This window comes from Saimiri boliviensis, chromosome 4, assembly GCF_048565385.1.
Source record: "Saimiri boliviensis isolate mSaiBol1 chromosome 4, mSaiBol1.pri, whole genome shotgun sequence".
Lineage (NCBI taxonomy): Eukaryota > Metazoa > Chordata > Mammalia > Primates > Cebidae > Saimiri > Saimiri boliviensis.
The window spans coordinates 72,937,205-72,950,693 of NC_133452.1; the positions used below are offsets into that span (position 1 = coordinate 72,937,205).

General features: G+C 36.4%; 1 protein-coding gene across 4 annotated transcripts in view; it reads right to left on the reverse strand.

Moving 5' to 3' along the window:
• Nucleotides 1-13,489, reverse strand: part of FUT9 (fucosyltransferase 9) — a 188,515-nt gene that overhangs the window by 14,746 nt on the left and 160,280 nt on the right. The window lies entirely within an intron of this gene.

A 13,489-nucleotide genomic window follows, 5' to 3' on the forward strand; every position in this document is an offset into this window, starting at 1 on the left:
ATAAGTGGCTTTCCAATAGTATCAACAAATCAATGAATTGGAAATACTACCCATGTTTTTAAAAAAAATATTTCAGAAAATACAAAAATAAAGAAGAAGCTTAACCCATGCTATCAGGTCAATTATAATCTTGTTGTCCAAACAAGACATGACTTCAAAAAAAAAAAAAAAAAAAAATCACTTGTGCTTATGAACACAGATGGAAGAATACAAAAATTTAGCAATAATGAGTATTGGAAATAGATCATGATGTGATTCAAGAGTAAGTTTGTGGAAGTATAGTTGCATTTGATCCTAGGAATAAATTTAACTAATTGAACAATCTCTAAATTCCATACAGACTCCAGAATTTACAGATTGAAAAATCTTACTGGAAGGGTCTCTTTTCATTGGAAAAATATTAACTTTTAATAAGCATGATTTGACTATTGCAGCATTTTCTTCCTGTGAGACCAATGCTTAATGGTTTTTAGAAATGCTCTGATTTAAAGTTTTCTTAAATCCACTGAAAAGCAATGGCAAAAACTATTAAATAAATGATTTCCATTCAAAATAATCAGGTTACAACTGTAATAGCCACCATTTAATAAATGCTCACCCTTAGACAGGCCTTGTGCCAAGTACTTTACACACATAATTTCCTTTAATACTTCTAGAACCCCTAAAAAGGACATCTTTCCTCATTCCTTCACAGATGAGGAAATTGCAGGCTGAGATACCAGTAAATAGCTTAACCACTGGACTGTGATCTTTCTTGCCTTCTATAATCTTCTTTTTACAAATACTACAAACATGAATAATCCATTTGCTTTTGGTATCTCAAGTTTTGTTGTCTTGATTTCCCTGGTCTCTACCTTTTATTCTGTAATTAAGAACTATTTATCTATGACTTAAATTTAGATTAATTTCTCTTAACAAGAAGGATATCTGACACACATATATGGCACTTATTAGTATCAATCACTGATCTGAGCACTTATATTAACTTATACACACACACATACACATGCACACACACACAATTAATTTATTATATCCCCATTTTATTGATAAAGAAATCAGTACCCAAAAATGATTAAGTAACATGTTCAAAGCCACACAGAGTTAATGGCACAAATAATTTTCAAGCCCAGACCACCTAGCTTTAGAATCTGAACACTTGATGATTAACATTTTAGATCACTGATTCCCCAGGTTGCAGCCAGAATATGCAATCATTTTAGTGATACCAGAATGTAAGTTTTGTGAGGGGCTTTGTTTTCTTCACTGCTGCATCCTTACCACCAGAATGTAGTAGGTGCTTAATAAATGCTGTATCTGTCATATGAATAAATGGGTGGATTGCTGAGTCTCAACTATGTACAGGTACTATGCTTATCAGGTAACCAGATACATAAAAATGAACCAAATGTGAATGAATGTACTTTGTTTCTTCCTCTGTGCATTTAGCATGGAGCTCCCTATGAAATAAACCCCATTAAAGTGGACATATGACTATTCCTACCACTATATGAGCAAAATCTCCCAGTTTTGCTTCTCTTGGTTTGGTCTCAAGGTTAGCATCTACCCAGAACATTGTAATTCGATGGCTCAATCTCTCTTTCTCTCTTGCGTTCTCTCTCTCTCTCTCTCTCTTTCTCTCTCTCTCTCCCCCAAATAAGGAGGAATTGGTCACTGGGAAGAAACAGTTCTCCTTCTACTGCGTGGCTTCCAATTTTCATGCTTCCTGGATATTTTATATTACTCGAGGTTCTTCTTGTTAACTCTGCACACTTCCTCCCCTCAATTTTTTTTTTTTTTTTTTTTTTTTTTTTTTTTTGCTGTCAGGGTCAGTTACTAAATAATAGGAGTAGTTACTCAGTAACCCCTCTGTATAAATACAGAACTATCAAAAAAGTTTGCCTCTTGGGGCCAAATTGACAACTCCTTGACAGAATCCTTTTCATCAATTCCTCATAACTAAAGTTCAGCTGGATACTGAACATGTCTTGTACTGTTAATCAATACAACCTATTTTAAAAATACCTGCAGCAGTTACTATAGCTCACCAGAGAGCAATAAACTTATAGCACAAAGCAAATTTTAACAGTAAATAGGATAATTAAATATTTTCAATTATTTTTAGTAGTTTCAAGTACTATGAAAGAATGTAACTTAAAGACTTTACCATCAAAAATACAGAATTTTGGCTAAAAGTACTGCTTGACAAGACTTGGTATGCATGATTCAATTTCTGTTAAGAGATTACCTCTAGCCTCTTTAAGAACACTCTACTGAATGTTAAAGGATGGGAGATAGCTTGACATAGAAAAATGTTAGAGTTGTAATTCTCAAACCACAAATACATATCAGGGTATCAGGGAGACAAATGTGAAACTAAGGAGAGCAGGAGGCTCCCTCAAGCACGAGGCAGTCCTACTCTAAGTTTTGTTTATTTAGGGTGGTAGGTGTTGAATCCTTATTTTAAATGGAAAGAAACAGGAGCAGACTATAGAACCAGATTTGATACTTGCTTAAAACGTGGAGCTGGAACAGGATAGCTGGCCTTGTAACTTGTCGCCTGGGGCATTATTCCCAGATTGCAGCCACTACTTACCTCTTCAAACCACCTCCTCTATCTCTCATTAGCAGGGTGGTAGGGTTGGAAGTGATTTTCTCATATGCCATTAGGAGTGGTTGGATCATCACATTTGACAATCACTGTATAGTACACTTATTAGTGTGTACGTGTGTGTATGTGTGCACAATTAAACCATTCCTAATAAGACTTTTTGATAGCTGATATAAATATGAGAAATACATAGACCATTTGAATAGAACTTTAGATCAACCTGAGGATCTTCAAGATAAATTCACACCAACTTCTAAGACCAGAAATGAATCACTGGCAAATTGAAGGGCAAAATAAGGTTAGTAAAGGCCTCAGAAGCAGCCTCAGAAACAAAGTTTCTGTGTGACTTTCTTCTGCCCTCCTGTCAGTCACCACTCATTATCTCCTTAAGCAAGCAGTAGAAACTAGAATTCCTCTTTCCCAAGGCACTCATAGAAACAAGAACTCCTTTCCCCCAAGGCCAGCTATAAAACCCAAAAATATTACTATAATTTTCACCCATCTTTCTGTGTAAGAATTGGTCATGAAGAAATTTTCTGACCTACTTTGTTTGATTTTAGGTCATAAGACCTCCATTTCAGAGAAGGTCTTGCCTCTTACCAGAAGAATGGAATGCTACAGAGAAGCTGAGAAGAATCTTAACAGACTGGTCTTGCTGGGTTTCTCCCCTTTGTTTGATCTATTATTAGATCAGATCATTTTGCTCTATTGCATTTCTATATGACTGTTCTTCATTAAACCCAAGCACAAAAATTAATAGTTCATCATGGATCTTTGAGTCTTAATTCTGAAGGCTCTCATGTAGCATAAAGCTATGATCAAACAAATTTCTTGTACTATTAATTTTTAAATTAATCTATCTATTTTGTTAGACTATTCTTTTATTAATCTATCTTTCTTAGAGGGCTGTTGGCTATGACCCTTATGCTGGGGAGGAAAGAGGTCACCACATTTCTATTCCCACACTGGCAATCACTTCTTCATCTTCTTCCCCTAATATTCCAGGTTCCAAAGTATATATCTTGAATCCTTCAAAATATACCCATAATTATCTGTATTTTCAAATAAGCCAAAAAACACCCCACAGCAACATGGTATGTAAATTCTCAAAACTAGAAAGAAATCTCTTTGTTTCATATAAGGCATTGGTGTTATCTGACTCTCAACTATTAGTAATCTGTTTACGGAGGCTCACAGGATAATTTGCTCCCCATATAATCATTGCGACCTTCCCTATCAAAGTATTAGTACAGGATTCTGCAAAAATCAGAACACTACTCTGAATGTTTATAATTTAAATTGGGTTGCTTATCTTTTCTTTTCAGTTTTTTTGGTTATTGCTTTATTTTGGTTTTGCTCCTGACTATAATTTTTATGCTAAGAACACATGTAAGATTAAAAACAAAAGCTTTATGCTTTAGCTATTATATACCAAATTATATTCTGCCTCAAAGTCCTGCAAAACTTTATATATTCATCACGGTGCTTTCAAAAATTCCATTGAAACTCCAAATTCTATTGAACCTCTCTAATGGGCATTCCTCCTCTAAGTTCTCACAATTTTCTCCATTCAATTCTGAGCCAAATGCCTCTCGCCTTTGGGAGAAATGCCATTTACTTTGGGGCACGAAAACACTGGTTGATCTCTGGAATGCTATAAAATTTGTGTTTGTGAACCTTTCTCAAAGATCCTTAGATATAATCTCTGGTATTTCCAAGGGTAAGCCTTGTTTTATTTCTTCATGCCCTGAGGAAGTTGCCACCAAATGACACCAATTTTGATCCCCAATACTTTTCCTAAATATTCCTCAGAACTCTCTCTGGTACACAGTGAGAGTCCCTGATTCATTTCTGCAGTGGTTTGTCTTTAGACAGTCCAAATGCATGTCTTTTTAAAATTCTTTTTTTTCTTTCATTTTTGTCTCAGACATTTTGTTTCTACTGGCAAGAGAGCTGCCAGCTACTTTTCCTGTACTGAAATTTTTTTTTATTTTGGGCACTTTCCACATTCTCTCTCTTTGAAATTTACTTTTCAAATTGAGGGATTAGCCTCTGTTAGTTTGATCTTTCATCTGCTCTCTCTCCTCTCTGCTCTATCATTTGTCCTTCATCACTGTCTTTATTAACTTTAGAAGCTGCATTTACTGGCTTCAGCTGCAGCTAGAGCCATGAGATCTGACACTGAGCCCAAGCGGAACCTGGCTCACGCTCCACGTGCCCTTGGGGAATGCCACACACAGGGCCAGGAGATGCCTTACTGGCATTTTCTCAGAACAAGCTTTCTGGCACCCTTTGAGGCCAGCAGTCTTTCATAACTTAGCTGTCAGCACCAGCACTTTCTATGATTATTGTCAGGTTTTACTCCCTTGCAGCCAACCAGTGAAAGCCAGAATAACTTCTTTAAAAATTCAAAACTCTCATTTTGGGCTGATATATCACTAGCCTTTTGGACTTTATAAATGAGAATATCTTCCTTCCAGATGATAAGGTAGGCCAACTAACCCAGTGACACCTTGACATATCCGTGTCCTTCACATCCATACATAGCCTTGCACCAAATCCTGCCAATTTTACCTCTTAAATATTCCTTACGTTAGTAGACTACTCTCCATTTCCCTAGGTCAAATGTCTATCAATTGTTGTATGGAAGACTGACATTTCTTTCTAAGTAGTCCACCTGGCACTCCTTTTTGATCCTTTCAATTTGTTCACAGGGCAGTAGATAAGTGGTCCTCAAAGAACGGCTCCAGAACAGGAGCATCAGCATCAGTATCATCTGGGATCCTGTTAGAAAGGCAAATTCTCCTACCTGGACCCAGACATACAGAATCAGCAACTTTGGAAAGAGGCCCAGCGATGTGCTTTAAAGAGCCCTCCAAGTGGTTCTGATGTACACTAAAATTCAAGAATCCCTCCAACAGAGTGATGTTTCAAACCGCAGATCACGTTACCATTCTGTTTTAGGCCCGTTGAGGAATTCCAATCGCTTTCAAGATTTAAAAAAAAAAAAAAATTAAGTCTTCCTGTGGCTTAAGGAGCCCTGGAAGATGGGGACACAGCTTTTGCCTTTGGCCTCAGTGCATGCCTTGTTGCACTCCCTCCGTCGCCATGCTTGTCCCTCTCACAGAGCTGCTCCAGCAGCCTTCACCTCTCCCTAGAGTAGACTCCCTCCTCTTTTTCCCTTTCCAGCTCTCAGTTCTCCTGTCAGTGCTTATGGAAACATTCCTAACAGTCTCTCAACCTTCCCGCAACACACTAAATTAAAGTACACATTTTATAGTACCATGTGTCATTTTTCGCATGGCATTTGCCACGGTAGCAAGTCTACCTAGATTTGTGTAACTATATGATTAATGTCACCTCTGTTCAACTGTAACTAGGCCCATAAGACAAAGATTGGGTGTTTTTAGTCATACGTGGCATATTTTTGCTCTAGCATATGTTTTATGACTGACCAAAGAGCTAGCAATTATTCAGCATTTACAATGTTTAAACCACCAGGCTAAGATTTTTATATAAATTTTACCATTTCATCTTCAAAAAAAATATATTTCTTATTGTTCATCTAACATATATATATATATTTGTGTGTATGCATATATATAGCAAATAATATATATTTGTTAAATGAACAATATATGTGGATGTGTTTATATATATCCATGTATGTACACACACACACACACACACACACACACACACACACACACACTCCTTCCTATGAAGCAAGCATGGTTCCAAGCATTTTGCAGGTAATAATTCTTTTAAATCTCACAACCAGGTGGAATGAGTTAGAAGCACATCAGTTTTTCCAGATGACGAAATTGATGTACATCTTTCTGCTTAAGGTCACACAGTAAGTGTTCAGTTAAGATTTAGACACTGGTGTCTTGATTCCAAAATGTGTTGCTTTAAGAATAAATGTTGACAACTGAGTGCAGTGGCTCATGCCTGTAATCCCAGCACTTTGGAAAGCCAAAGCGGGATTGCTTTAGCCCAGTAGCTGAGACCAGCCTGGGCACCACAGAGTGACACCTTCCTTACAAAAATAAGAAAAATTAGCTAGGCATAATGGCAATCCCTGTAGTCTGAACTACTCAGGAGACTGAGATAGGAAAATTGCTTGAACCCAAGGGTTCGAGGCTGCAGTGAGCCACACTCCAGCCTGAGCAACAGGTCAGACCCCATCACTAAAAATCATATATAAATATACAAATTCACACACACACACACACACACAAAAGAGAGAGAGAGAGAGAGAGAGAGAGAGAGAGAGAGAATATTAAGATTCCAGTTAACGGTTGCAAAGATGTCTATGAATTATATGAATGAAAATTTATTTTATGATATATATTTCCCTGGAGTCATTGTTAATTAGAACAAATAGATTCACCAACACTTTCCTATCTGCTCCCTTTCTGGATGCCAATGGCCAGGAACAGTGGCCAAGTGCTGTCAGGAAAGTGTAAAAGGGTGAATCAGAACAGTGAAGGAGTCTAGATTTGTTTTATTATTGGTGTTTATGAAGTAATTCAAGGAACATCAAAAATTAACGATACATTAATTGCTGATCCAAGGCCTTTGTGATAGTTGTATTCCCTGCTAACCACTCAGATAAATTCCTTATGTGCTGCCTTGTCGAGTCAGCTTTGAAAATCAACTAACTTCAAAGAACCAAGTTGCCTAAAAATAATAAGGGGAGAAAAAAGGAAAAATGTGAGTAAAAATTTCAGTTATGTCCCAGAGTTTTCCCCACAACACCATCAGATGATGTTTCTAAAATATTTAAAAGTATTAATTTTAATTACTTAAAACAAAATAAGAATTCCCTCTCTATAAATTTTTGTAATCCAAATTCCCTGAATCTCACGACACTAATATATAAGGCCAGTTATTTACTGACCATATTGCGACAGTTTGATCCTTTGTTGATCTTACCTCTGGGAATTTCCCTTCTTTCCCCAGTTTTTCTGTAAATGACCACAGGTGCTTTATATGGATTCCAAACCTTTCTAGAAGTTACAGTCTGCACCCACTCTACTCATCTTTTATCATTTGGCTGCCACTATTCTGAGAATCTGATGCAAGCTCACTTCTGCTCATTCCTATTGGGTGTGTGGGCCCAGAATCCCAAATTCAGTGGTTCCTTGACCTCTAACCCTGCAGTTGTCAATCTGGCTTCATGTTGCAGTTGGAAAACCAACTATCTGAATCAAACTTTGTTGCCTATTTTAGTGGCTTTGAATTCAGTGAAACACTCACAGCATTGCTTCCAGAACATTTCCCTTAATTTCTCGTCCTCTATCTGCTAATGATAGAGATTTTAGTCCAGTTCACAGGTCAAGGTAGAGAATCCATGGAAAACCAACTGCTTTACCCTCCTTGGCTCTTTCCTATACCCTTTTATTTAACATTAGGCCAGGCTGGTAACCTGGTCTAATATTTTGTTATTATGTTTACATAAAATTCTTGCTCTTCCAGTTTATAATGGTTAATTTTATGTGTTAACTTGCTTGGGTTAAGGAGACTGGATACATGGTTAAACATTCTTTCTGGGTGTGTCTCAGAGTGTTTCTGGAACAGATTAGCAATTAAATTGCAGGAGTTAGAAAAGCAGAAGATAGCCCTTCCTAAAGTGGGAGCCATCATTCAATCCATTTAGGGCCTTAATAAAGCAAAAAGGCAGAGAAAAGCTGAACTTGCTTTCTGCCTGACTGGTTGAGTTGGAGCATGGATCTTCTATCCTCAGTATTCCTGCTTCCCAGCCCTTAGAACTGAACTGGAATCGACACCATTGGTTGCCTGGTTTTCAGGCCTTCAAACAACTCCCAGCTTTCCTGGGGCCCCAGATTGCAGATGGTAGATTGTGAAACTGTTTAGCTTCCATAATCATGTGAGCCAATATCCTATAATAAATCTTTTACTATACACATAAATGTCTCTTATATGTATTCTGTATATATGATAAATATCTTTCCTATTTGTTCTGTTTCTTTGGAGAACTCTATTACACAGTTACAAAACAAACACTGTCATGCATATCAAGGGATGTTAACACACTAAGAAGAAGGCTGCAGGAATGAAGGAGAGAGTATCTACCTTAGATGGGGCATTGCTATGACAACAGTTTCTGGATCAGACCAAATTTTGCAGGCTGATCATCTTTTGAACTCATGGGAAACTAATTAGCACCAGCTTTGCTGAGATTAAATAGAAACATATCACTGTAGTTAATGAGGAGCTCTGAAACCTTAAGTCCAATTTACAAAAAGAGAACAAACTAGTAAGGACTAAAATAGAAAAAATAAGCCACAAAGAAGTCAACAGCCTAAGAAATGATATAATAAAAGTGTAGCTGAAGAGATTTTTAGAAAGAAGACAAGTTTAATCAACTTGCAGCTCAGTGATCTGAAAATGAACTAATTAACATACTTTTTAGAAAATTGTGCTATTAGAAGAAAGGTGGAAAGGTAGAGTTTAGAAGTAAAAAATCCAAGAAAAATTTCTCGAACCTTGGAGGAGAGGACTTTTCTTATATCAGGAAATTTATTTGACTCCGTTTCTTTTTGTACAGTCTGAATGAAACATCTTCAAGGGTCATCTTATAATTTGCTCTGATTTCATTCCTAATAACTTGTCAATATTTAGTTTACCAAGTGTCTAACACTCAGAAAAAAGTTCCAAATTTTGTGAACATAATAGAGAAAATGGAGGCCACTAGAAGAGAATACATCAAAAGAGATCATCCAATATTTTTCCAACATCATCCATTTCTATGTTTCTACTGGTTGTTTCTATCAGAATTTAAATAAAATTAAAATTCTCCTATCTTCTATTAAAGAATCTCCATCTTTTCACACATTGCTGCTCTGCTTTCTCTATAGCCATAAATAGCCACATTATTCATATACCTGCCTCAGGCTCTAACTGGAAATCATTATTTATTTCTTTAACTCCCTAAACCCTACATCTAGTCAATTACTATACTGAATTAATTGAAATGCTCTGGTATTTATTAAATCTCACCCCCTTTCTACATCCTATTTTTACTTCATTGTTTAGGCTTATATTATTTTCTACATTATTGTAATGAACCCTTGACTATTATAAATGATGTTAGTCTTGCTTTCCTCCAATTCAAAACTGTGGTTTGAGTGTTCCCCCACCCCACACTTTCATTGCCTCTGTTAAAAAAAAAAAAAAATCTAAATGTATTGTTGAGGAGTAAGGAGTTAAAGCAGCTAACCTGTGACTCCTCCTGATTACCAGGGTATTCCCCTGGGGAGTTGGGAAGGAAGATTAGTGACCCAGTCTAATCTCTTTGTAAACATAATAACAGGGTCCCCTGAACAACAGACTAAGAATGTTTGCTGGAAACAGCATTTTTATCTATGAGCCACTTTGAGGAAAGTATTCTTGGTTTAGGATTGCTTACTTTAAGCAAACCTAAACTTTGATGGACTTATGAGACATGGTTCCCTAGAGAATGTGACATAATCTATACAATGATATTAAGTATAAAATAGAGATGCTTCTTTTTCAGACCACAGTAGAATAAAACTGGAAATCAACTCCAAAAGGAACCTTCAAAAACATGCAAATACATGGAAATTAAATAACCTGCTCCTGATTATCATTGGGTTAACAATGAAATCAAGATGTAAATCAAAAAATTCTTTGAACCGAATGACAGTAGTGACACAATCTATCAAGCTTCTGGAATACAGCAAAGGCACTGCTAAGAGGAAAGTTCATAGCTCTAAATGCCTACATCAAAAAGTCTGAGGAGCACAAACGGTCAATCTAATGTCACACCTCAAGGAACTAGAGAAACCAGAACAAACCTATGCAGCAGAAGAAAGGAAATAACCAAGATCAGAGCAGAACTAAATGAAATTGAAACAAACAAACAAACAAACAAACACTGAAAGATATGGAAAACAAAAAGCTGGTTCTTTGAAAAGATAAATAAAATTGATAGGCCATTATCAAGATTAACCAAGAAGAGAGAAAAATCTAAATAAGCTCAATCAGAATCAAAATGGGAGATATTACAACCTATACCACAGAAATACAAAAGATCATTCAAAGCTGCTAAGAACATCCTTACATGCATAAACTAGAAAAGCTAGAGGAGAAGGATACATTCCTGGAAAGACACAACCCCCCTAATTTAAATTGTGAAGAATTAGATACCTTGAACAGACCAAAAACAAGCAGTGAGATTGAAATGGTAATGATTTAAAAATTACCAACAACAAAACAAAGTTCAGGACCAGATAGAGTCACAGCAGAATTCTACCAGACATTCAAAGAAGAATTGATGCCAATCCTATTGACACCATTTCACAGCATAGAGAAAGAAGTAATCTTCCCTAAATAATTCTATGAAGCTAGCATCACCCTGATACCAAAACCAGAAAAAGATATAACAACAACAACAAAAGAAAACTAAGCCCAATATCTCTGATGAACATAGATGCAAAATTCCTTAACAAAATACTAGCTAACTGAAACCAACAACATAGCAAAAAGGTAATCCACCATGATCAAGTGGGTTTCATACCAGGGATGCAGGGATGGTTTAACATATTCAAGTCAACAAATGTGATACACCACATAACCAGAATTAAAAACAAAAATCACACATCATCTCAGTAGACACAGAAAAAACATTCAACAAAAGCCAGCATTACTTTATGATTTAAACTCTCAGCAAAGTCAGCATAGAAAGGACATACCTCAATGTAATAAAAGCCATCTATGACAAACCCACAGCCAACATAATACTGAATGGGGAAAAGTTGCAAGCATTCCCTCTGAGAACTGGAACAAGACAAGGATGCCCACTGTCACCACCTCTCCTCAACATAGTACTGGAAGTCCTAGCCAGAGCAATCAGACAGCACAAAGAAATAAATGGCATCCAAATTGGTAAACAGGAAGTCAAACTGTTACTGTTTGCTGATGATATGATTGTACACCTAGAAAAGCCTAAAAGCCTAAAGACTCCTGCAGAAAGATCTAAAACTGATAAAATAATTGAGCAAAATTTCTGGATACAAAATTAAGTAGCTCTCCTATACAACAACAGTGACCAAACTGAGAATCAAATCAAGAACTCAACCCCTTTTACAATAGCTGCTGAAAAATTTTTAAAAACTTAGGAATATACCTAACCAAGGAGGTGGAAGAACTTTACAAGGAAAACTATAAAACACTTCTGAAAGAAATCATATCTCACACAAACAAATAGAAGCACATTTTATGCTCATGGATGGGTATTATCAATATTGTAATCAATATTGTGAAAACGACCATACTGCCAAAATCAATCTACCCATTAAATGCAATTCAGAATACCACCATTATTATTCACAGAATTAGAAAAAAACAATAATATAATACATATTAATGCAAAAGAGATCCCATATAGCCAAAGCAAGGCTTAGCATAAAGAAAAAATCTGTAGGCACCATATTACCTGATTTTAAACTGTACTATAAGGCCATTGTCACCAAAACAGCATGGTATTAGTATAAAAATAGGCATATCGACCAATGGAATAGAATAGAAAACCCAGAAATAAAGCCAAATACTTAAAGCCAACTGATCTTTGACAAAGCAAACAAAAACATAAAGTGGGGGAAAGACACCATATTCAACAGATTGTGCTGGGATAATTGGGTAACCACATGTCCAAGAATTAAACTGCATTTTCATCTCTTGCCTTATACAAGACGGATCAAGGCCTTCAATCTGAGTTTAAGGTGGATCAAGGGCTTCAATCTAAGATCTGAAACTATCAAAATTATAGAAGATAACAGAGGAAAAATCCTTCTAGACATTGGCTTAGAAGGATTTAATGACCAAGAACCTCAAAAACAAATCCAATAAAAACAAAGATAAATAGCTGGTACTTAATTAAATTAAAGACCTTTTGCATGGCACAAAGAACAGTTAGTAGAGTAAACAGACAACCCACAGAGTGGGAGAACATCTTCACAATCTATACACCTGAAAAAGGACAAATATACAGAATCTACAATGAACTCAAACAAATTAGCGAAAAGAAAACAATCCCATAAAAAAGTGACCTAAGGACATGAATAGACAATTCTCAAAAGAAAATATACAAATGTCCAACAAACATATGAAATAATGCTCAACATCACTAATAATCAGGGAAATGCAAATCAAAACCACAATGCAATACCACCTTATTCCTGCAAGAATGACCATCATCAAAAAATCAAAAACTAATAGATGTTGGCGTGGATGCTGTGAATAGGAACCACTTCTACAGTGCTGGTGGGAATGTAAATTAGTACAACCACTATGGAAAACAGTGTGCGGATTCCCTAATGAACTAAAGTAAGACCAGGTGTAGTGGCTCATGCCTGTGAACCCATCACTTTGGGAGGCTGGGGCGGGTGGATTACCTGAGGTCAGGAGTTCCAGACCAGCCTAACAAACATGGTGAAACCCCATTTCTACTAAAAATGCAAAAATTAGCCAGTGTGTTGGTGCATGCCTGTAATCCCAGCTACTCGGGAGGCTAAAGCAGGAGAATTGCTTGAACAGAGAGGCAAAGGTGGCAGTGAGCTGAGATCCTGCCACTGCACACCAGGCTGGGCAACAAGAATAAAACTCCATCTTGAAAGAAAAAAAGAAAAAGAACTAGAAGTAGGACATCCAGCAATCCCACCACTGGGTACCTACCTAGAGGAAAAGAAGTCATTATATCAGAAAGATACTTTCACATGCACAATTCACAATGGCAAAAATGTGGAACCAGCCCAAATGCTCATCAATCAATGAGTACATAAACTGTGGTACATATATATATATATATATATATATATATATATATATATA